This window comes from Thermobia domestica, chromosome 6, assembly GCF_964235325.1.
Source record: "Thermobia domestica chromosome 6, izTheDome1.hap1.1, whole genome shotgun sequence".
NCBI lineage: Eukaryota > Metazoa > Arthropoda > Insecta > Zygentoma > Lepismatidae > Thermobia > Thermobia domestica.
In genome coordinates this window covers 92,811,360-92,835,837 of record NC_137459.1, presented here as the reverse complement: position 1 = coordinate 92,835,837, position 24,478 = coordinate 92,811,360, and positions in this window count along the sequence as shown.

Here is a 24,478-nt window from a genome sequence, read left to right as displayed (position 1 = left end):
TAAGTATTTTGACCTTTGACCTCGATAGTCAGTACTTTTGGAACATGTAATAGTTGATGACCAATTACCAAATGTGAAAACACCATCTCAATATGTTGCTTCGTTTACGAGTGATTGGGTTTTAAGTATGTTGACCTTTGAACTCGATGGCCACTAATTTTGGGACATGTAATACCTGATGACCAATTGCTAAATGTGGAAACACCATCTCAATATGTGGATTCATTTTCGAGTAATTAGGTTTTAAGTATTTTGACCTTTGCTAAAAAGTGTTCATAAAAGGGAACGAATCTTATGTATTATCTGCTCTGCTACGTAATTTCAATTAGGGGTGATGAATGAATACACCCCCTAAAATGACTATCTGTAGACCGTGGGGTGTTCGATTGTAATCTTGGAATGAATTATTTGCTATGTTACGTATTCTTATGTCATTTCTGTTATGTTAAAATAGGGGTTGAAAAATATGCTCATAAAAGAGAACGAGTTCACCCCTTAAAATAGACTATGTTTAATCTTCGCTATGTTTTGTTATGTTAAAATATGGGTTGAAAAATGTGCCATACTCTTTTATTAGCTGTGCTATGTTCAAATAGGGGTGGAACGAGTCTTATGTATCTGCTGTGTGTTCATAATGTGCTCATAAAAGGGAACGAGTACACCCTTGCTATGTTACGTAGTCTCTTCTATGTGTTCGTAGTCTCAGTGTAATTTCTGCTATGTTAAAATAAGGGTTGAAAAATATGTCATACTCTTGTATTAGCTCTTTTATGTTACATACTCTTATGCTCTGCTGTGTGTTCATAGTCTCAGTGTAATTTCTGCTATGTTAAAATAAGGGAATGAATACACCCTTGTTATGTTAGGTACTCTTATGTGTTATCTGCTCTGCTGTGTGTTACGTAGTTTTATGTGTTATCTCCTATGTTAAAATAGGGGTTGGAAACGAGTACACCCTTGTTATGTTATGTGTTCGTACCCCTTTGCTATGTTATTTGTCTGCTATGTTGAAAAAGTGCTCATAAAAGAGAACGAGTTCACCCTTAAAATGGAGGCCTGCTATGTTATGTAGTCTTCTGCTCTTATATGTGTTCGTTATCTGCTATGTTAAAATAGTGCTATGTGTTATCTGCTCTTCTATGTGTTATCTGCTATGTTAAAATAAGGGTTGAAAAATATGCTCATAAAAGGGAACGAGTACACCCTCTAAAATGGAGGTCGTAAAAGAGAACGAGTACACCCCCTAAAATGGAGGTCATAAAAGGGAACGAGTTCACCCTTAAAATGGAGGTCGTAAAAGACCATGGGCTCACGTTGTACGGTGGTCAATTCCCAGGGGGGCTCGTAAAAGGGAACGAGTTCACCCCTTAAACGTGGTCATAAAAGAGAACGAATACACCCCCTTAAAAGTGCTCATAAAAGGGATTAAATTCACCCCTAAATTTTAGGTCGTAAAAGACCGTGGGCTCACGGTGCACGGTGGTCATTTTCTCAGGGGCTCCTGAGTTGTTCTAGTATGGCCAATGTTGGCCCAGATCGATCATTTTTCTACTACTATCGAAAATATATACTCCCCAATAATATTGCTCTCTTATGTTTTTCCGCATCTTCAATAGTTCCTGAGATGGCTTATGTGAACGGACTTCTGGCACTATATATATATATATATATATATATATATATATATATATATATATATATATATATATACAGTATGGCGCTAAATTCGTTGTATAAAAGCAGATGAGTGATTCCTGGGAGTAAAACAAACAATAAACATAGGGCGAAAACCCCATCATTTACGTGTTATAGGCTGCTGAAATCATGAAAAAATGAATTTTAAAGGTTCGTAGCTCCAAAACTAAGGGACCTACATTGGCCGGTCCCCGAAAAACTATGTGCCCTATCAAAAAATGTGTGTTTCAGAATCATGAGGTGCTTCCACAACGAGTTTAAAGAGGGAATTTGACTACGGGCATATGATATAAAGTACTCTCCAACTACATCCATAAAAATTGTCGCGTGCGTACCTTAGGATTCTAAAACATGTATTTTTGGATAGAGCATATACTAGTTCCTAAGTGAAGTCTTGACCCGACTACAGTAGTTCCAATAGTTTTGGAGCTATGGGCCTTTAGAATTCATTTTTCCATGTTTTCGGCAGCCTATAACACGTAAACGATGGGATTTTTGCCCTATGTTTATTGAAACTTTTTTGTTTTACTCTCAGGAATTACTCCTCTGCTTTTGTACAACGAAATTAGCGCCATACTGTATATATATATATATATATATATATATATATATATATATATATATATATATATATATATATATATATATATATATATATATATATAGTGGCGGATCCAAGGGAGGGGCTATAGGCCCCCATGCCGTTCAGGTATACACTGGATAAAATGAGCTTCAATCCTGCTTTACACTGGATAAAACAGCAAAATATGGTTTAGCCCCTCCCTTGATCATATCCTGGATCCGACCCTGTATATATATATATATATATATATATATATATATATATATATATATATATATATATATATATATATTATATGCGTACATTTTTATTATGTCATGTCTACGTAAAGCAAAATATAATAACAATAATAATAATAATCCTTCGCTGTCAACAATGCTATATACAAGAATATTAATTACATTTGTTTAACAGTTGGTAGTGGTACACACACAAAAAATATTTTTTTAAAAAAACATAAAAGATTAAACCTGACACACATAACTTCTACGAATTTTCATCTGTCTCCTTCAGGTGACTGGATCATATCATAGTTAATTAGATGGGATAACATAACGTTATTACCTATACGATGTACATCAATAAAATTAATTAATAAAATTTCAAAAATTAAGGGTAGACTAATTCAAATAATTGCATAAAATGAAAACATTAATAAAAAAAAGTGCGACTAAAATGTTAAACGTTGATGTTTGTTTCTCCTTCATCCAAAAAAAAAGTATTTAAAAAATAATGTGTTTTGTAATTTAATCCTCTTCCACGTTTCATTCTATGTAATTAATTACCTTTGTGTTTTGCAGAACTTTATTTAATGTTTGTTTTTAAATTAAAGGGCAGATAGGACTACAGTGTGGAACTTGATTTGGAAAATGACTCTCCACTGTATAATTATAAGTAACACACAACCTGTGAGAGAGCATCGCCAACCCGAGCACACACACATACACATGCACGCGTGCAAATGCACAACCACTCACATACACACAAAATAAGTATACGCATGAAATGTAGAACAGCCATAGAGTAATATTGTTTTATTTTATTTTATTTTTTTTTATTTTTGCTTTACGTCGTTTTCATTTGCTCTCACGGGACACACTCAGTCAATCGATTACGACAACAAGACATGAGAATTCTCCCCAACCCATATCCATCATGAGGTTGGATTTTGAGCAGCTAGACATCAATTGCAAAAAAAATATTAGTTCTTTCTCTTATTTTATGGGGGGAAGAAATTATACATACCTTTTTTCAAGCATGTGAAATATATATAGTTATCTTTATTGATGTAACATATGTCTTTGTGTTACTGGAAAATCCTATTTTTGTTTTGACCATCGGACTGTAAATCACTATAATTCCAACATTATCGCTCAGAGAGTGAACTTACTAACTAACTCAAGCTTGAAATTTTGCATTAAAGTTCTTCTTAAACCCTAGACTGCAGATAATATATATTTTTTTTAATTTGACATCTAGGAGGGAAAAGGGAAAGGTGAATCGTTCGATTTTTTTTTCATTACATCTAAGGAACTCTCGGACATACGAACTTGGAAGTTGTACAAACTTTGTCCTTAAACTTTAGAGTAGTATATAAAACAATTTTGTAAAATTGAGCGAGTTTGAACACGAAAATTGGTGATTTTCTTTTAGTTTTTTTTTTATTTCTTTTCAATACCATTATCAAATACTCTCACTTGTTACTAAATAATTTGTGTTATTTCTGGGACACTTTGCATATAGAATTTGTCTGAATTCGAAATTTTGCAGGAAATTCGAATGTCCTCGTATGATCAAGTTAGTGAACCATTATATTCATATTTTTATTATATTCTAGGCCAAACATGAAAAAGAAATGGAACGACATGTTTAATTATTTTAAAACACAAGTCTAAATATCAAATTTGGTGTATCTAACCATAACGGATTTCGAGATATGGACATCTAATTATAATTGCAACCCCCAACCCTTCTCTTCTCACCACTTTTCTTCCCTTCTAGGTCAAATAAAGGACATCCCAAAAAGAACGTAATTTTTGAACTGCCCGCCATTTCTGTTCTAGTATGTTGGCACTTGGCAGCACTGAGTGTTACGCAATTTTCATCTGTTGTCTTTATCATTAGTCACTTAGCGTCGAATAGCCCATGATCGTCATATGTTTTCTGTACGGGTAGGAATAGAGCGCTCAACACATTTGAAATAGGTTTTCACCATGACAACACGCTGTTGCGTCGTGAAGCTCTCTATTCCTATTCGTGCAGAAAATCCGTGCAGAAAACATATGATGATCATGTGCTATTCGACACTCCGGACAAACAAATGGCAGTATGTGATCCTATGTCTAGTGCCAGCTGTGCCGTAAGTGAAGGAAATACTGTGTCACTGACCACATCTTGCAACCGACCGCCATATTGAAGTCGGCCATTTGATTACAATTTTAGCATTTCAAATAGGAAATGGGGATTGTGATATTTCAAACAGGGCCAGAACGTTCCCAAAAATCTAGCTTGTTTTCTTAGTAACTTGTGGACATTTTTATCTATTAGCTTTTAAGAATGTGGTCATCGCTCGGTAAGGTCACTCAGGTATGAAACAAATTTATATAAAACAAAATAAAATCTTCAAATTAAAAAAAAAATGCAATTCAAAATTTTAATAAAAGCGAGATGTTATTTCATATTTTTGAATCCAGAAACTGACACTATACACATACACACAAATACAACACTATACATAGGCATGTGTCTCTGTGTGTATGTCTGCCGTCAATTTTACGCATAGAAAATAATAATCTAGATACATCAAATTTTGTATTTGGATCTCCATCAGATTTAATCGTGTACGAAGCCATTTCGAATTTCGGCTCGGAGGAGAGAATAAATGTCAATACGACAGGTATTAGTGCCATATTTATAGTTTTCGGGGTTGCTGCGACAAGTAGTGACACACCCGATGTCGTTCAAGTCCAACTTTCACCCCCATCATCATGCATGGATAAAACTAAAATGCTCAAACTGACAAACATTAGTGTTGAATTCATATGTTTGTGATAGTCTGATTGGTGATAGTTCCTAGTCTGGTTGGTAACAGTTCTGATGGCATTTAAACTCAAGTGTATTAGACACGAGACATGTCAGCTGTCCGGAAATTGATAAGGGCAACGACAAAGGCGCTGCTCTTCTTATCCACTCATATTGACAAATGCAACGCCAAGGGCGTTGGTTTTTCATATTTACATATTTCACACATATTGACAGAGGCAACGCCGAAGGCATTGCTATTCCTGATTTATTTATTTTACTCATTTCTTTACTCGTGTATATATATATATATATATATATATATATATATATATATATATATATATATATATGTGTGTGTGTGTGTGTGTGTGTGTATTCGGCTGGTGGGGGTTCAAAATGTATGCATTAGATCCGAGGAGAAATATTGGGACGAAAGACATGTGCCAAATCCATAGACTTCAGGGTTGTTTAGATGAATAGTAAATATCCTCACACCATTGAAGTCCAATTTTATATCCAATCGTCATGAGAAGTGAAAAACAGCATGTGCAAAATGATTGATATTAGTGTCGAGTTCATAGTTTTCGAGATCGCTAAGCTGATTGACGACAGTCCACATGATATTTGAGACAACTTTAGGCAAGAAGAGATGCGTCACCTTGTCCGTAAATTGGCATTGGCAAGCCGAAGGTATTTCTCTTCCTAATTTATTTACTATCTGAAATGCCCATCTTCGCACGGGGAGAGTAGGTGCATGCAGAGATGGAGTGGGTCAGTGGGTCGTGGGTCAACAGCATGTGACCCACTGTGACCCACCACCTACCGTGATCCACTGCGACTCACCACCCACCGTGACCCCGACTCAGTATGATATACCGACCCCCTCTGCTCACTGCATTGTAGACAGTATCTTCTGAAGACCGGTAAATTTGCCTCCGTTTTACTTTCAAGACCTTCATTCCCCTTCCTTTTCCACTTGTTTCTGTCTACTTACCTGAGGTGAGTATATCTAACCAAGTGAGAAAAGAACTTCAGGCACTTTTGGATATTGATATTTTTTATAGTAATAATAGGAATAGGACTTACACTACAACTTGGCTTTCGAGACCTGTGAGTTTTTAGAGCTAACTACTGGAAAAAAATACATTTTTGAATCACTGTAATATATAAATTATTATATAAAAAATGAATGTAACTATGTGTACCTGATCACCACGGTCAAATTGCAAAGTCAAATGACATTACTTTTGGTATATAGTTAGGCCTTAATCCAAACTGAGATCTTATATTGCTTTCATTATAATTTATAATATCCGAAGGGGGTAGTGAGGATCCGAATTTTGAAAAAAAAAAGTATCTCGCAAGCCGTTAATCTTATGGAGCTAAAACTCAGTTTATTAACTCTCTATTGAAAATAAACAGAATGTGTCCTAGCATTTTTTTTAATTCTCCTTTATGTGGAGGGGGGCACTTTCTATATATGGAAAATTGGTAGTGAGTTGGTTTGTAAAAAATGATCGAAAACGATCGATGTTATTTAAGAAAAAATCAGAAACAAAAAATACAGTGCTTGACTTCATATATCCATTGCTTTCTGCTATAATAATTGCTGAAGCTTATATTTATTATATGGAGCGCTTACAGCACAGGGTAATCAACCCATAAACTTGTGAGAAAAATAGGCATAAAATTTGTACTGTAAGCTTAATTACACGGAAATTTGAAGTTTGGATTGTACGCATAATTGTATGGAAAATGTTACACTTTTTTTCCCTTTACGTTGGTCTACTTACTTTGATAATTCAACAAGGAAATAATTATACTATGATAATTTAATTGGAATTCATCGTAATTTGGCACATGGCAAACAGCAGTGTGGTAACTGAAGTTGAAGAAGGAGGGAAATTCCCATTCACCTCTGAACACTTTCCAGGAACCTCGTTCCCTTTCGCTTTCTAGACGGGGGAGGGAACTTGGTAATGGTATCAAACCTTCATGTGTAATTACTATATATATATATATATAAACAAATAAGAAATCACCAGTTTATCAGGCTTTAATTGATAATTTATTCACAAGATTCCCGATCAAAGGCGTGGTAGATGAATTTTCTGTTCTCCATGAGTCGACATTGCCAACTGACATGGTCGATATGGGAAATATGTTGTATGGTGATAGAGAGATGATACTACTTGCTGAGTATTTCAAACCTGACCAATAAAAATCATTATCAGACTTAAGTCTAACAAGTAGATTGTCGATGAGAAGCTGCAGAAATCGTGTAGAAGTATTATCAATTTCCACGACAGAGTGCGAATGGGGATTTCCCAGTGGCGGCTAATGTAAGTGTTGCAGCGTTGCGCAACGACCAAAGTATTTCAAGAAAAAAATATTATTATTAATAGTAGTAAAGAACAGAAAAATACTTTTTAATACTTGCATATATACACTTTAAATAAGTTATTTTTTACTTCTGTAACTGTCCGTTCCGTTAATCCATTTTAAAAAGCGAAAAATAATCCGTCATAGAGTCTCTAATTTACATTGTGTTGCAGCGAGCATGCAACGACCAGATTCCTTCAGCGCGGGAATTGGAGCAAATGTTAAGTCTCCTTTTCCCTATCTCAGAATTTAAAGGGATTGGTCGTTGCAGTGCTTCTGCAACACAGCACGATTTCCAGTGAACGAGAAGGTATTTTACGCTAAATAAGATTTCTGAATTTTCTTTCACTAGCAATTAACAAATGGAATTTGTCTTTATGCATTCATATTTTTAAATTACGGGACCATACGGAAGTAAATCAATATAATGACAATTAAAAAAAGTGATTGTAAAATTACAAAATAAGAAAGAAAATATCTAGTAGAGGAGAAAACAAATGAAAGTAGACCCACATTTACAAGTTAATTCTTAGCTTATATTGATAATGAAGGCTTCTTCTACAGTAGTTTGTGAATCAAATATTAATAAGTCAGTATGTAGAATCGCTCCCCCCCCCTCTGTGGATAGTATTTTAGTATAAACATATTTCTTTTATAAAATAAGTATATTTTATACTCTTGGTAATTTCCACATAAAACTGTATGATGGGGAACGTCACATTGAATTTGGGACTAATTAGCAATGCTCAGGGGCGTAGCCACGAGGTGGTCCACCGGGTCCGGACCTCCCAAAAATTTCGAAACTTGACTAACATTTGTAGACTTTCTTAATAAACTATACTTTTCTAACACAGAAACGATTGATGTAGGCTAAATATTTTATTTTACGCCTCATCATGTACTCTTCTTTTCTTATAAAATTAATCGTTCTATCATTTTTTCTAAAAATATAGGCAACAGTAAGTAAGAATTACTTATCGTCTTTTCGGGTGCAGTATAAGACAGGTTCCATATTATGTAGACGTATTGGACCTCCCTCAAATACTTTGGACCCCTCCCAGTTAACATTTCTGGGTGTAGAACTGGCAGTGCTGTTTGTTTTGATGTTCTTTTTTTTTTTTTTTTTTTTTGCTTCTGTTACATGCTAATCCTTCATCTGGCGGGTTTCGAGGTTTTCTTTCCATAACATATCACATTGGTAAACATTGTTTCGCCTCATGTGGAAGTATATTGTGTTCATCGTGCATTGCGTAACAAGCAAGACGGATGATTTGGAATGTAGTTTTTTTTTCTTTTACGCACATGTGTGTGTGTTGATGTATGAATATGTGACATTTGGAATTCATATACCAGAACCTATTTTGTATCAGCTGTTTTGGTTTTTAATTATTAGGTTTAATATTATTGTGTGTGCTTTAATTCTGTAAATAACCTACAAATTCTGAATGAATTGTATACCATGACTTCTGTAAATAACTTACAAAACACATTGACCAGCTTTCAACTGAGGAAAAATTTGCAATTAAGGCTTAGACAAAACAAGCAAAGGGCAATTCAGGAGAGTGTTCGAAAAAAAAATCCAGTTTAAATTTACAGGATATCTTATGCAGTAGTGTTGTTTGCACCAGATATATTTCATCAATTTATTTTAAATTTTCCTGGATAAACTGTTAATAAAGTGTGTTCAATGTACTTTTTTTTTTATATAACACTAATCTCTGCTACGAATTCTCTTCAGTCAACGCTGAAGAGGAATTCGGATCACTGTCAGGGACTGAGTTTGCTAGAATGAATCGTTCGCAATAATCTAGAAAAAATATTTAGTAAATCTACAAAGCTTTGAAATTAATATTAACAGTACCTATGGCGTCAGCAAAAGACGAAAAGTTTTTTTTTCCACATGAGAAAGAATTGACACTTTCAAGGAATTGAATGTCCAAAGAAAGGTTATCACCATTGGTTATGCTTTCCATCGAAAAAGACCTGACAATAAGAATACCAGAGCTCAACCAGCATGTATTAGACAGATCTGCTCCAATCAAAGAGAGGAGAATGAACTTACTAAATAATTAACGTGATTAATCGGATAAAATGTTCTGCCTTTTTTTATTTTTTTAAAACAGAATTTTATTTAATTTAACATGTCACATAGCATTTGCATATAAAGTTATGCTAATTAGTCAATGAGTCAACTTTATATCTTCTGTCTCATATCGCTCGTACTGCAACACCCGAAACCACAATCCACCGGCCGCCACTGGGATTTCCCCTTATGAATTTACAGATGACTGATATTAGAAATAGACTAAGTGCTCAAACATTGTCTAACTTGTTGCTCATCAATGTTAATGGCCCACCGCTAGACATGCTCAAAGTAGACGAGCTAGTTATTTCTTGGCTGAAGGATGGACATCATTCCACTGCGGGTGATTTACCGCCAAAAAGTTACCAACAGGAAATAAATCTGATTTCAGTTTTGTTTTAAGGTGGAAAATTACGAGTTACTGAAAATGTATACTTGTATTACTAATGGCTTATTTGTGTTATTCAACTGTGTACCTAATTTTTAGTAAGTCTCTTCTTTACTTTAGGTAAACTACTTTGAATAAATATTCATAATAATTGCAATTATGCATATTTGTAACTTAAATTTAACGTGGTGTTTTAGTAATTACACAAATTACAATTATGAGCATGCTTTATGGAGATGCTCTCATATAGGGTACCCGAGCACATTTATACCCTATGAACAACTGATTTTTCAAGTCTTTTGTGAGAAAAATACTGTGAACTGAGAAACCATAACAATTTCCATATTGTACAGGGGTATTTTCCTGCGAATATAAGTTTCTTTTGGAATGCGTTCAGAAATTTGCACTTGAAAGAATACTCTCTTAGTACTAGTATATTTTAGGTACACACTAATTCCCCCCACCTCGAACTGTTTCAATTTCCTCACTGACAATCACTTTACAATTTCATATCGTAAAGGTCAGATCCACCGTTATTGTAACAGAGTTGTGCTTGAGCGATTGACTAGAAATTCTAACTCCGATTAGTGACAATGTCACAGTCTTTGTTATTACAACTGTAAACTCTTTAGTCAGTTCACAAGAGGCCGTGGATTGTGTTCAGAGTTGATGACGATGGATTTTGGTGAGTCAGATTAGGTCAAAGTGGATGAGAGTGGTTCATGGTTGGTAGTGGGTCACGGTGGCTCAGAGTAGGTCACGGTGGGTGGTGGGTCAGAGTGGGTCACCGTGGGTGATGGGTCACAGTGGGTCACCGAGGGTGGTGGGTCACAGTGGGTCACGGTGGGCGATGGGTCATGGTGGGTCGTGGGTCATGGTGGGTCGTGGGTCAGAGTGGGTCATGGTGGGTGGTGGTTCAGTGGGTCGTGGGTCAAATTTTCATTGACCCACTTCAACTCTGGGTGCATGGGAAATGTTTGAATCCCTTTCCGCCTTAGGACACACATTTCAATGAAACCGTAACGCTAATAATTCATAACATACTCTAATTTTGGCACGGATTTTGAAACACAGTACACCCATATATTACGGACTTTAATCGAAGTGAAGGTGGTGTGGTGCCTTAGTGGTAGAGCGTTCACCTCCAGTGCTTGGGGTCCCTGGTTCGATCCCAGCTCGCACCGTGTGGACTTTGTGGTGGACAAACACCGTGTTCGTGGGTTTTCTCAGAATTCTCCCGTTTCCTCCCACTTTCCTCATTCCACCATTTCATTCAATTCTCATCTTCACCGTCTCCTTTAGCCTAACCGGCATAATCGTGGGACGTAAAACTTAAAGATTTCATTTTTTTTTTAAATCGAAGTGACATGATAAAAATCCAACTTCAGATAGATAGTATAGTTCAAAAGTTATTTCAAACGTGTCAGTCGTTTTGACGGCACCGAAAGTTATGGATTCTACACTACACTTGTTCATTTTTTTTTTTTTTTTTTTTTTTTTTGATATTTTAATTTTCAAATCTTCTCATTTTACTATGTTGATGGGGGCTAAACGTTGGTTTAAAAGGCATCAGGAGTGTCAGTATTCATATAAGCGATTGAGGAAAGATTGGATTCGACACAAATGTAGGCCATTTTTGGTTATGATTTCATGTGACCCCTTCCAATCTTCACTCTGAAGATGCTAGAGGTGTCTCACCACCATTGGGCAGTGATTTACACTAATATCAGTCACCTCGAAAGCCATGAATTCGATATTAATATCTGTCGTTTTCGATTATTTGTATATATCACTCCTTTCTACCCCACCTCTAGTAGACCGCATCATATTTTCCCAGACTGTAAATCACACGTGTATCAAGTTTGGTTGAAATTGTTCCAGGTGCTTTAGAGATATGTTGGAACATGCATACATGCACACACGCAGACGCACACACACACACACACACACACACACACACACACACACACACACACACACACACACATACATGCATACATACATACATACATACATATACAGAGAGAGAAAAATAAGAGAGATAACTAGCTGACATGCTCGTTCTTATCTAAACTTGACCCTAAAAGTCATCGTCATTGGTATCCAATAGCTTAACGATTCCGAAAACACGTAATCGACGATGGATTCGATAGTAATCTCGATCATCTTAGACTATTAATTTTTCACCCCTTCTCGCCCGCCATGTCAGTGGGTACTGAAGTTGGAATTGTTATTAGTAGTGTCAATATTCACCTCTCAGGGACCCCGAAACTTTTGGATTCGACACTAATATTGATAGTTTTTTATACATTCCATTCTTCTCAAACAATCCTAGGGTGTTAAAGAGTACGTACCCCCACTGAACATGAACATGGACTTAAACGCCATCGTAACTGTTACAAATTAACTTAACGCGTCCGAAAAAAAATATTGATTTACACTAATATCGGTCGTTTTCGATTATCTTACATGCCATCCTCTAACTGGGGTGCTGATGAGGGCTGAACTTAAAAGGCATCGAAAGTGCCATGATTCAACTTAGCGACCCCAAAAAATAATCATGTGACCCAATATATTTTACACATTTCTACTCACACTCTTTTCCAGATGTGCTAAAGAGACTTACCCATTAGTATTGTTTTCCAGTTTGTAAATAATATGTGTTCTAAATTTGGTTGAAATTGCTTCAGGTATTCCAGAGTTAAGCTGGAAAATATATACAAGCATTTACGGATTTCATTCATTTCTTTACTTTAAAATATTTTACATAAACCTTGTCCTCTTCATGTGATGAACAGGAATTTAATCTAGTTTGTTTAATAAAGGATATAGAAACACGTTAAATAATTTAACAAGCAAGTTCGCTGTATAATCTCCTAATAGAAAACGTAGAACCATCATCGTTCGTTTCAATCCGTTTGTGGCTGGAGATACAATCCAAAAAGATAAAAAAAGAGAGAGAGAGAGAGAGAAAAAAAAAAAATGCACGTAAATTCAAACATTTAACTTTTACGTTGCACCGTTGTGGATGGAGTTTTCCTCATGAATTCCCACTCACGGAGACTGCCTAAGGGGGTACAAGGTTACACCTCCTTGCCAGGCCCTTCATCTGATAACGTTTTATAGTTGGAAGATGTGGTCGGGAACAGCGGCAACCACCAAAGTGTAGTACGGAAAACGAAAGAGAAAAAGAGAGAAATCCAAAGCGTTTGCACGTAACACATAACTAAAGGAAAAGAAATCAGAAGTGCCAATCTTTCACACCTCTCGTTCTACAGATCGAAAGAAACAAGAACTCGATTTAAAAATATAAAAGAAATAAAGAAAAAAGAAAGATAACCTAAACGAAATGCCTAGTATGTTCTGTAACTTTCATTATTACACAGTGTCAAGAATGCATTTAAATGCGTATCATAGTCATTGTATACAACTTCTTTATAGTTGAGAGAACAACAATTTCCAAAACCTTATTTATTTTTTCCTTCATTCTTTGTGATTCTTTAACTCTGTATTCTTTTTGCCCCTTTCCCTCCCACCGTCCGCTTTGAACTCACGTTTAGAATATATACACATCGTTTCGCCACCTGCAACGAAACAACCACCAATGGAGTGTGATATTTTTTTCTAGCACTTCGTGAATCCTTTAGCTCTATCGTAACTCGAAAGGGCGAGTAGGGATAAAAGGACATGCTTTTGTGGATTATAAATCATACGATATAACTACAAAAATAAACTTTAAGACTCAACCGACAACCAAAGATTTGAAACAACGATAAGTGATTTAAGATCCAGTAACGTGATTTTTTTTTTTTTTTTTTATGAAGGCTATAATTTCGAAATTAGACATGGCAATGCTAAATACTTTTATCCAGAGCACGACATATCCGATAAGTAGATCTTGCGAGTTAGATGTTTCCTTACAGGTCAAAGCTTTAAAGGTTGATGAATCAACTGAGAGGTCATTGTTTTGTATTTAAGCGTAAAATGATCACAGGTGCAGGTGCATTTGTTGCGAATAGTTTTAAATGCAGCTGTAGTTTTGATTGCTATTGCGTTATGTTGCATGTATGCACATATAGGTCGCCCAATTCCAAAACGCCTCTTGTCCAATTTTCTGGAGTGTGTTCTTTTCATTACTTATAATTTGACTCTGGGCACCAAAATAAAGAGCCTCTAACCTAGTAGGCGTTTTCGAGGAAAAGTTGGCATACAGAATTTTTGCGAAGTTCAATGTCTAGATAATACAGATCCACCGTACGCCACCGAGTTTAGGTCTCTGTTGGTTTTGTGATATTCACCAGAACAAATGCGGGCACTACGTAATCTTCTGTTTATCGAGGTTGATAGGTACATTGTAGAGTTATATGAAAGTCGCTAGATGGCAGGAGATTTAGAAGCTTACTGCAACTAACATTACTCACAAAAGTTTTGTTTTATTATTATTAACAATAAGAGCGCAATATGATATAAAATTGGAAGTTTTAATAAAATGAACTTTGAAACCCGCATTCTGTTAAAGTTGTTTGTATCTACTGTAGTTTAAAAGAAAATGAAATGAAATCTTTAAGTTTTACGTCCAACGTTTATGCTGGTTAGACTAAAGGAGATGCTGATGATGAGAAATGAATGAAATGGCGGAATGAAGAAAATAAGAGAACCCCGAGAAAACCCAGGAGCACGATGTTTGTCCACCACAAATTCCGCACGGCTGGGATCGAACCAGGTATCCCAAGCACCGGAGGTGAACGCTCTACCACTGAACCACCGCGCCTCCTTCTACTGTAGTTAAGATAAATATCAAGTCTTGTAGAGTAGTGCATTGAAATTATAATCTTAGTTTACCTTTCGTCATTGTTTACAAAATCAGCGTTGACTTTATTTTCTGTAAACTAAACCGACTGAAAACTACGTTGTAATGACGAAAGCCATATATCGTCGCTGCTCCTCGAAGAACCGCTACGTGACATTTTTGACGAAAATGAGCTATGTCGAGCAAATAAACCACAATGCTGTCAGGCAATGTCCCTTATAATGTTAGTAGTCAATTGTTTCACCACACCAATTAAAAATTATGGATTGACAGTAAAGGCTTCTGGATCTCGTCACTCAGGCATTGATTAATGTATAAAAATCCTTTATGTGCTTATAAAGGCGCAAACGATGCTACGTAAACACTAAAATAGTAATACAATAGTGTTGAAGCAAGCTACAACAATGTCCAGTGCATAATACATGCAGAACCAATTTTATTATATTTTCAAGTCTTTCCGTGTATATTTGTCCCAATTTTAAGAGTTTGGAATTATTATTATTATTATTATTATTATTATTATTATTATTATTATTATTATTATTATTATTATTATTATTATTATTGCTTATCCTGAAAAGTTGTGGTTTTAACACATAGCGGTCCTTCGAGGCGCTGAGACGATATCACGTTTGCTATTAAAATGGCATGTGTCTTTCGTCATTACAACGTACTTTTGAGATGATTTAGTTTACTGAAAATAAAGTCAACGCTATCATTAGTCTCCAGTGTATTCATTCATAACTGCTGGTGTCATTACGGTAGTTTCGGATTTTGTTGTGTTTCTGAATTGATGACATTTTTCAGATTCCAACATGGAAGCTGTTTGCAATCTCAAAAGGAATGAGAAGCCCTGTGCTAAAGAGGGCCTTATCTGTCAAGAAACAAGTGAAAAATTAATATGTAGCACTGAATGAGGTCTAGAGATGCTAAGTCAAGCTTCCGAGACAAGAAATAAGGTGCTTGATAGACCTGCAATCAATAGATCCAAGCTGTAGTATCGTATCATCAGGAGTCAAAGTACGGTGGTAGCACACGTCATGGTTTCCATCATTCACAAGCAAAACTAAGATCCTGTGACTACAAAAAAGAAGTAACAGCTCAGGACCCGAAAGTTGCATATCACCCAAAAAGTTGGGAAGCTCAACATCATCAGTCAATTGGAAGCTTTGTATCCTCTACCAGAACTATAATATTAAAGGAATGCTACGCTCTGTAACCACATTCAATATGAGTAACCATATACTGAATTTATTCGAATATGATCTACTCGTCCGTACACGACTAGCCGGAGTTACTGATCTTATCGCAGTGAAAGGAAAATGCCATCCAAACTGCTTCAAAAAGTTTCAGCGAAATACATCAATAAGTAAGCAAAATTCAGCTGAAACAGGTATTGCTATGGAATTATTAATAAGTGAGATTGGACAATCTGGAAGAAAGGGGCATGCTATTCAAGTAAATGAAGTGTGAAACAGATACTGTGACTTATCAGTAAAACAGGCCGCTGAGATGCCATCATCATATAAGAACAAAAGAGACACATTCAAGGAAAAGCTTCAAATTTATGTGCAGGATTGATATGACTTCGTTTCAGTGCCAAACCGAGATGTACTGCTTGTTCCTAGGAAATTTGGACATGTACCCATTTCAGAGGAGAAAAAGGAGGAGAAAAAACAAAATCGGTCAAATGCTGTGTTGAAGGACAGGCCTCTGCAAAGTGAAAAAAGAACGATTAATTTTAGGGACAAGCTGCCTCAAAACAAGTATCTGAACTTTGCATCCCTGTATGAAATGAAACAGCCAGATGCAAAAACTGGGAAGATAAAACCAGTGAAAGCTGATAGGAACATTTTGCAGCGACTCATTTCTGCATAGAAGCAGAACATCCAGTCAACAACATTATGATGCATGAGCTGTTCGTTGTTTCTCTATCTCTGGCAGAAGCAAATAGACAGATTCGCTCAGGCTCAAAAACAATTCTTGCTGGAATATTGACTGATCTTATTCCTTGTCCCAACAAACTTTACTTCAAAGACTTTGATGGCGAATCACGATTAATCATTGATTGATAGGCCCTGATAATATCAATTGGAAAGCCACAGGCTGCACACACTTTCGAAGTCCTTGCAGATACTTTTGTTGAAAATGTTTTCCGAAGTCCGGTACAGTTCCAGCACATTTGTATCATTTTTTTATCGTTACTAACCTCAATCAAGAGTGGTACACGAAAACGGCATGGGAAAGGCTCTGTGGGAATCAGGAAACCAATAGATATCAGAGATACACCTCTTTCTGCAAAACGGGATACCTATTATTAACGATAACAGCGAAACAGATCTCGCTAGGTTTCTCTCACACCAGCTAATTCTGCAAGCAAGCTCGAACAAGACCATAGTTGTTGCAGGCGGTTTCAATGGTAAGGAAAGGGTCGAAGCTTCTGATGCAAACCTTGGCACTAATGACTTACAGGCTAAACATGGTGAAGATATCACCAGGATTATTTATACTGCGTTGAAAGCAGAGCAAAAAGCATTGTCGTCTCGATAAAGAGACACTGATATCTTAGTCCTTCTGGTTAGTTACTTTCACATGATGTCATGCCAGAAACTGTGGATGATAGCAATGAGAGCAAAAAAAAAAAAAAAAAAAAAAAAGTACATTCCAGTTCACATCCATTGTTGGAACTACAAGTTATTCAGCTTCTTCCAGCTTTCCATGCTATCACTGGACGTGACTCAACTCCGTACATTACTGGCCATAAGAAGAGGACGTGTTGGGATGTGTTTGCATAGCATAACCATCTACTGAGAGGATTAGGAGCTGATACAGTCCTCAGCGACCATACCCTTAGGAATGCTGAAATGTTCTTCAAAGTGTATGAAACGCCGAATGCTGACAACATCAATGAAGTTCGGTCTAGTATGTTGGTCAAGGCCATTACAATAGAGAAACTGCCACCAACCAGAAATTCTCTTTACTTTCACATACAGCGTTCTCATTACCAGACATTAGTGTAGAGACAAGTCCATTTGCAGCACCCAGTTCCGCCTTTCTTTCTAACAATGTGATGGAAAATAAAGTATAATTCACTTGTCTCTCACTTATTAACATTCCCGCCAATTCCAGACGCTTGTGAGGAGTTGATTACATGTATCTGTACCTAAACTAAACCCATGCACAGTGGTTTGTAAATGTAGGAAATTGAGTGACACTTACATGAATCAGTAACTGAAATTTCATCGGAATTTTAACGTCCGAGCTGACATAAAATCAACAGTTCGGTACTTCACATATATGTATTATCATTAGAAAATATCAAATACCCTACAAACCGATGCAGTGTGATTTCAAGAAAATAACATTTCTAGGGTATCGAGTAACGTTCATATCAAGTTTGGCGCAGATACGTTGAACTGCAAGGAATGCATTGGAAAAAAAATAATTATGAGTTGAGTTGATTTTCCGTACAAAAGATAATTTTGTAATAGGTTGGTAGCACTGACAATTGAGTACGCTTGAAGCTTTTGAGTCCAACAATCGCTTTTCTAGAGCATCGAATAATATTCTAACCAACTTTAAGGTGGATCACTACCCGGAAATCAGTACATATTTTAGCTCATTCCCTTAACTACTGCGCAATGAAACGTTACATATTATAAATATTGTACTATAAGATAGAGTTATGTTTCAGCTACAACACAAGACACTGATTCATTTGGTTATGTCTTCTGATATCGAAAGATGTATCAAATAAAATAAAATATTTGATGCGTTTTACAATGAGCACACAAGGTGGCACTTGCTATTAGATTTTACTAGAAGTGCTCAGTTTTATGAAATGTTTTTTTTTTTTTTTTTTTTTGTATGGGTAAAGTATTTTAAGAAATTTTGTTGAGCGCTGTACACACTGTTGTCGAACAAACACGTATTTTAAATTATTTATGTTACAAACAATACTTTCGACCACCATTTTGTTTTTAGTGATGTTCCGAGAAACAGTGAATGTTACAGCGTGGCATACGGCAGATTTGAATTCAGCAACATTAAATCATAACGAAACAGCACTTGGAAGTGTTTTTTTTTTTTCTCACAAATGCCTATCCAACTTTATCCTTGAAGATTTCTCCATATGCGCAACTGAGTATTTGTTAATACGTAATTTAAGCAACGCTAATACCTATCCCATTTAATTTGTTGAGATTTTTAATTTACATTTTACGAAACTTATTTTGCTTATTTTCAGGCCCTAAATACTAAGAAAAGAAAAACTTAATTTCCCGATTTTTTTTGATAAGTGGACAATGGATTTTTTTTTAATTGGACAACTTATATGAAATTCGTCGAAATATGTAACGCATGTTTATATGCGCTGAGTTAACAGCTATTCACACAACACTGGCGGAGATTGAAACTTAGGAGAACAGCTAATTATATGAGACTAATATCCGCCTTTAGGAAGAATAGCTGCCCGAAGTTCGAGTGCGCTACTTACAGTAATTTTGCACTGGAACTCGATCTCTAAAATATCAAGTTAGAATGCAAAACCATTCTTGTTATACAACAGCTTACCGTAATAATTTTCAGTAGGTTACTGTGATTATCTTGTTCAGAGAACAGTTCCTGGGCCGTGGTGGCTCAGTTGTAGAGCGTTCACCTCTGGTGCATGGGGTCCTTAGTTCGATTCCAGTTCGCACCAAGTAAGCTTTGTGGTGGACAAATACTGTGTGCGTGGGTTTTCTTGGGGTTCTCTGACTTTCTTCATTCCACTATTTTATGCATTTCTCGAGCTGGCAAAACCGTGGGACGTAAAACTTAGAGATTTCATTTTAATTTTTAGAATAGGTCCTATGCGATTTCCTTCTTTAGGAGAGATCCTATGGGATTTACTTCTTTAGGAGGTTAAATAAAATGTCCTTAACATGTGCATTGAAGATTATTTGAAGACTATCACACCGCAGGTGGCACATATTAGCCTACTGATCGGAGGAATTTGACAACTGCGAATATGATTTCGCGTGACAAGGGTGTCAGGTTAAATTACTTTGATTAAAGCATTTGCAACTTAAACATGTCCTTCCCGTAATGACGGAACTTACGTGTGTATAAGAGATTAATAGCTCTTGTTTTTAGTTACAAAAAATGTCCCATTCTTTATATGTAAATACTAACCATTTGATATGTATTTATTTGTTATGTTGAACACAACAGAAGGACACACCTGTTGGTAGTGTTCACAAGTACAGTAGACACACATGACTACAATACACTAATATATATATTTCTATCTGATAAAAATATTGCTTACATGGTTATCAAATATACATTTTGTATGATTTATAATTTGGACAGTAGTGTCCAAATTCTCATAAGTGAATTGAATGTTCACATTTAAATTTGAATGTTTAATTTGAATGTTCATTTTTTAAGTCCACATTCTCATAAGTGAAGTTGAATGTTCATGTGTTAGTCTATTTTTAATATAATTATTTCGAAGTAATTTCATTTTTCTTTTCATTCATCATATTAGAAATCATGCCACTGGGCATATAGAAGCTTTCAAGGGGCGCATCTGGCTCGCGAATAGTAGTTTGCAAATCACAGGTTTAGGATATTAGGTTAATCTTAGGTTCCACGTTACTCTTATCACAACCATAGTGCTTGACTAATGTAAAATTTGCCACTGATTCCAGTCTTTTTTTTTTTAAGTTTTATTCAGTAAAATATCAGCTTCTTTATTAAAAAAAAACTTTTTTATCAATAACTAGAAGAATTAATATTTCAATGTAAGTACTTGATCGTTACAATATTATAGGTAAATAATTATTTTAATTACTCTGGGAAACGACTTTGTCTTCGCAATTTACTCGATAAAGAGACACCTTAGTATGTTTTACGTCATGACAAAATCTTTACTGAAGATTATTCTCGCGATCTTAGCAAGTTTCAATACGTTTTTTTATTATTATTTTTTTTTTACCTTAAATCGTCTTACTACTTTAGAAGTAAAGTTTTCAGATATTTTTAACTTCCACTTATTTGCCTTGCAATTCGAATGCTAATATTGGCTGAATATATTAATAAGAGTTGAGGAAAGCGACGAGACCGCACTTTATGGGCGCACTCGCATCGCGTAATAACACTTCTGGCATAATCGTGTTTTGCTGCGGCTGTGTTTTCACTATCTACAAGAGGCACTGTTCAAATTCGTGTCACTGCAATGAAATCTCTCTTTGACAAACTGATGGACAAGCTGCTATGATAAGATGACACGCACGTTTTGTTTCGAAGGTTGAAACAGAATATCGTTGGTAACCGAATGGCACGTTAGAGAAGATTTATGAGAGATTAGCCGGCCTCCGCAAATGGGATATGTTCATCATTTTCTCATTACAGTTACGAGTGAAGGAGGGGTCCCTTCCTACTGTAACCCAGGTGTGTATTCTGGGCCTGCAACAGGTTATGATTCATGTCCTATTTCTGGTCTTCTTTGTTTCTAGCTTCACCTTCCCCTAGATTTCTCATTTGCTTTTTTTCATTTTTATTTCTCGCTCGTAGCTTGTTGCTGATGAGGGCATCTACACCAATAAGTCAACCGAGTTCCGTATTACGATTTATGAATCAGTATCTACAGTTTTAAAGATCGCACGATGTTTTTTTCGTGGTACATGTTATCCTTGTTTTCAAAGTGATCGTTTTTTTTTCTTTCACTTGCTAGTAAACTAGTTATACATTTGTATATAACTTTATAACATAGCTCAGGAACCAATCTCTTCGTGGATGACAAAGTGGCTGTTCAAAGATTTTTTTTTTTTTTTGTCTTTCTTAGGAATATGTGAATCTTCTTCTTGTTCACCTCAACCATAGGTTAGTGGGTAACATGGAAATTTTAAAACTTCTCTCTCGCTTGGGAGAGCTGTTTTATAACTTGATAAGGTCTCCTCTTCGTAACTGTATTTAGATGTTCGATCCTTGGTCATCCTCTTCCTGGTTTTCCTTCTGCCTTTCTCTCTATCAACACAATGATCCAATCGGAGTGCCTAATAAGATGGCCAAACATGCTGTTTCTTCTTTTTCCTATCATCTTCATGAACTCTCGTCCTCCATTAGCTTCCTTTAGTACGTCTTCATTCCTTTTTCCTTTCGGTCCATGCTATGTGCAGCATTCTGCGCCAACACCACATTTCAAATGCTTCCAGCCTGGATATTTAAGCTTTTTTCAATAATCACGTATCTGATCAATAAAGCGCCACGCTCTATACCAGGGTCGTAATAAATCGTTTTCGAACGTCCAAAGACACATTTCTTGATGTCAGCAGTCCTCTTTTCCTATTGAATCCTTGTTTAGCCTGCGCTATTCTGAAACATACGTCTTTTTCACTTCTTTCGTCCGAGGATATTAGATTTGAGTTGATTCTGAGTTTAACGTCCCGTTCAGCAGCGAGACGTAGACCTACTGATTAACGTGGAATCCGAACCACATGAGCTCGCACCGGGAATCGAACCCGGGTCTCCCGCACCACAGGCACGTGCGCTAACCGCTTAGCCACGAAGGAGCTCCCGAGGATATTAGACTTCATAAATAGGGGGACGTCTTAACATCTTCGATTTTCTTTACATCTAGCCATACGTTTGCCCCTTCCTGTCCTGTTATCATGCACTTTATCACTTTGATTTTCTTCTTATTTATGGAATATGTCAATATTAACAAAAAATAAATAAATAATCGTTAATAATAATAATAATAATAATAATAATAATAATAATAATAATAATAATAATAATAATAATAATAATAATAATAAATGGTTATGTGCAACCGAATAGTTACCATGCATGTATTTGTTGTGCGTCGTCCCTTTCTCGACCCCGGTCAACACAATTAATTATCGCATTAACCAAGCATTATGAGACAACGTTCAAAATAACGATTTAGAAACCTAAATATGACGATGATATAAATCATTGTGCTGAATCATTTTACACCATAATGCTTTGAAATGATTCAATTTGTTTATGCTATATATGTGAAAATGTACTAAATTATTTTTCAAAAGAAAATATTCTTACTGTAAATGTTGATAGTAAGTAGACAGGAATAAAAATGGTCACTCCCTGTAGAACTTTCCTAAGACCATGCAACATCTAACCTAGATAACCGCCTTGATTCTGTTTGGAAGTGACTACACATATATTACAGGTATGCTTAATCCATGCGAATTCACTCACTGGTCAGTATATTCTGTAATTCGTGCAAAGGACAAAAATGCTTATTTCTGTGTTTCATCCTATGCTCCGTATATTCTCACATATTTGCGATTTGATTTAAATGTGGAGATTTGGCAGGCCTGGGAAGGTGCAATAGTTATTCTGGAACGTTCCTGAAACTGTGTACAAATACTTTGAGTTCTACGAATACAGCGGTTGTCACCTTGGAAGGTGGGATTGTTCAATGCATGTTCGTCTAGATTGAACCACTTCTCCCGCACCTTGAGGGTGAAATGCTCCGTTTGGCTTTAGGTGTGGTTAGCAACATTAGACAAGCTTAAAAGCACGACTCTCAGGGTTGCATACACGTTTTTCGTTCACTGCAGTCCAGGGGCGGATCCAGGACCGACTTCTGGGGGGCGGGGAGTTGTCATACTGCTACTTTTAAGGGCTCCAAACTTTGGGATGGGTTTTATTTATATATATAAAATAAGAAAGTTTCCTCTTCTGGGGGGCGATGGCCCCGACCGCCCCCCTGGATCCTCCCCTGCTGCAGTCCAATGTATATATCCTTTGAGCATTGAAGGCCATCAGCTTTTATTCATGTTACTGAAAAGTAATGCTTTTTGTAATACTGGATTCCAAATGGTCGTGATGTTTCCTTCGCAATATTGTTTGAAAAATTGGTGGCAGTGATCTTACATTCACAGGCAGCAGCAATTTTTATCGGATTTATTAGAAAATAATTGTCCATGGTCAGGCGTGAAATTCGTATGTAGTCCCTCTAGACAGCATTGTTCGGCGAGTACAGTTCTAGTGCCTTTTTGAGTTCCCAGGCGTGTTAGTGTCATGTGCCAGCAATGGTGGGTAATTTAGTCACTTGACATAAATTGAACGCCGTACTTTTTATTTTTTTGTTTTTTGTCGGGTGCTTGAACAGGAGGAACAGAAAAAAATGTATATTTGCTTTATTCAAAAGAAGCACTAAGAAGAAAATAATGAGCTACTATATTTTAGTAATGGAGAAACGAGGTCACATGGTCCGTGAAAGTAGCAGCGTATTTTGTAATCTATTGCACATAACGTTACTCTCTGTCGCAGTAATGCTAGAATCACTGTTTACTCTAATAATCGATCTAGTGAAACATACGTCTTTACAGTCATTGTGAATTGCTATCATACGCATTGCTCCAACAATATAACCCATACATTTTCCAGTTTAATATTAATATTGTGTTATGACCTTAAACGAAACTTCGATAACACTAGCTAAACTTGTAAATTTATGTATAACGTTTTAAGGAC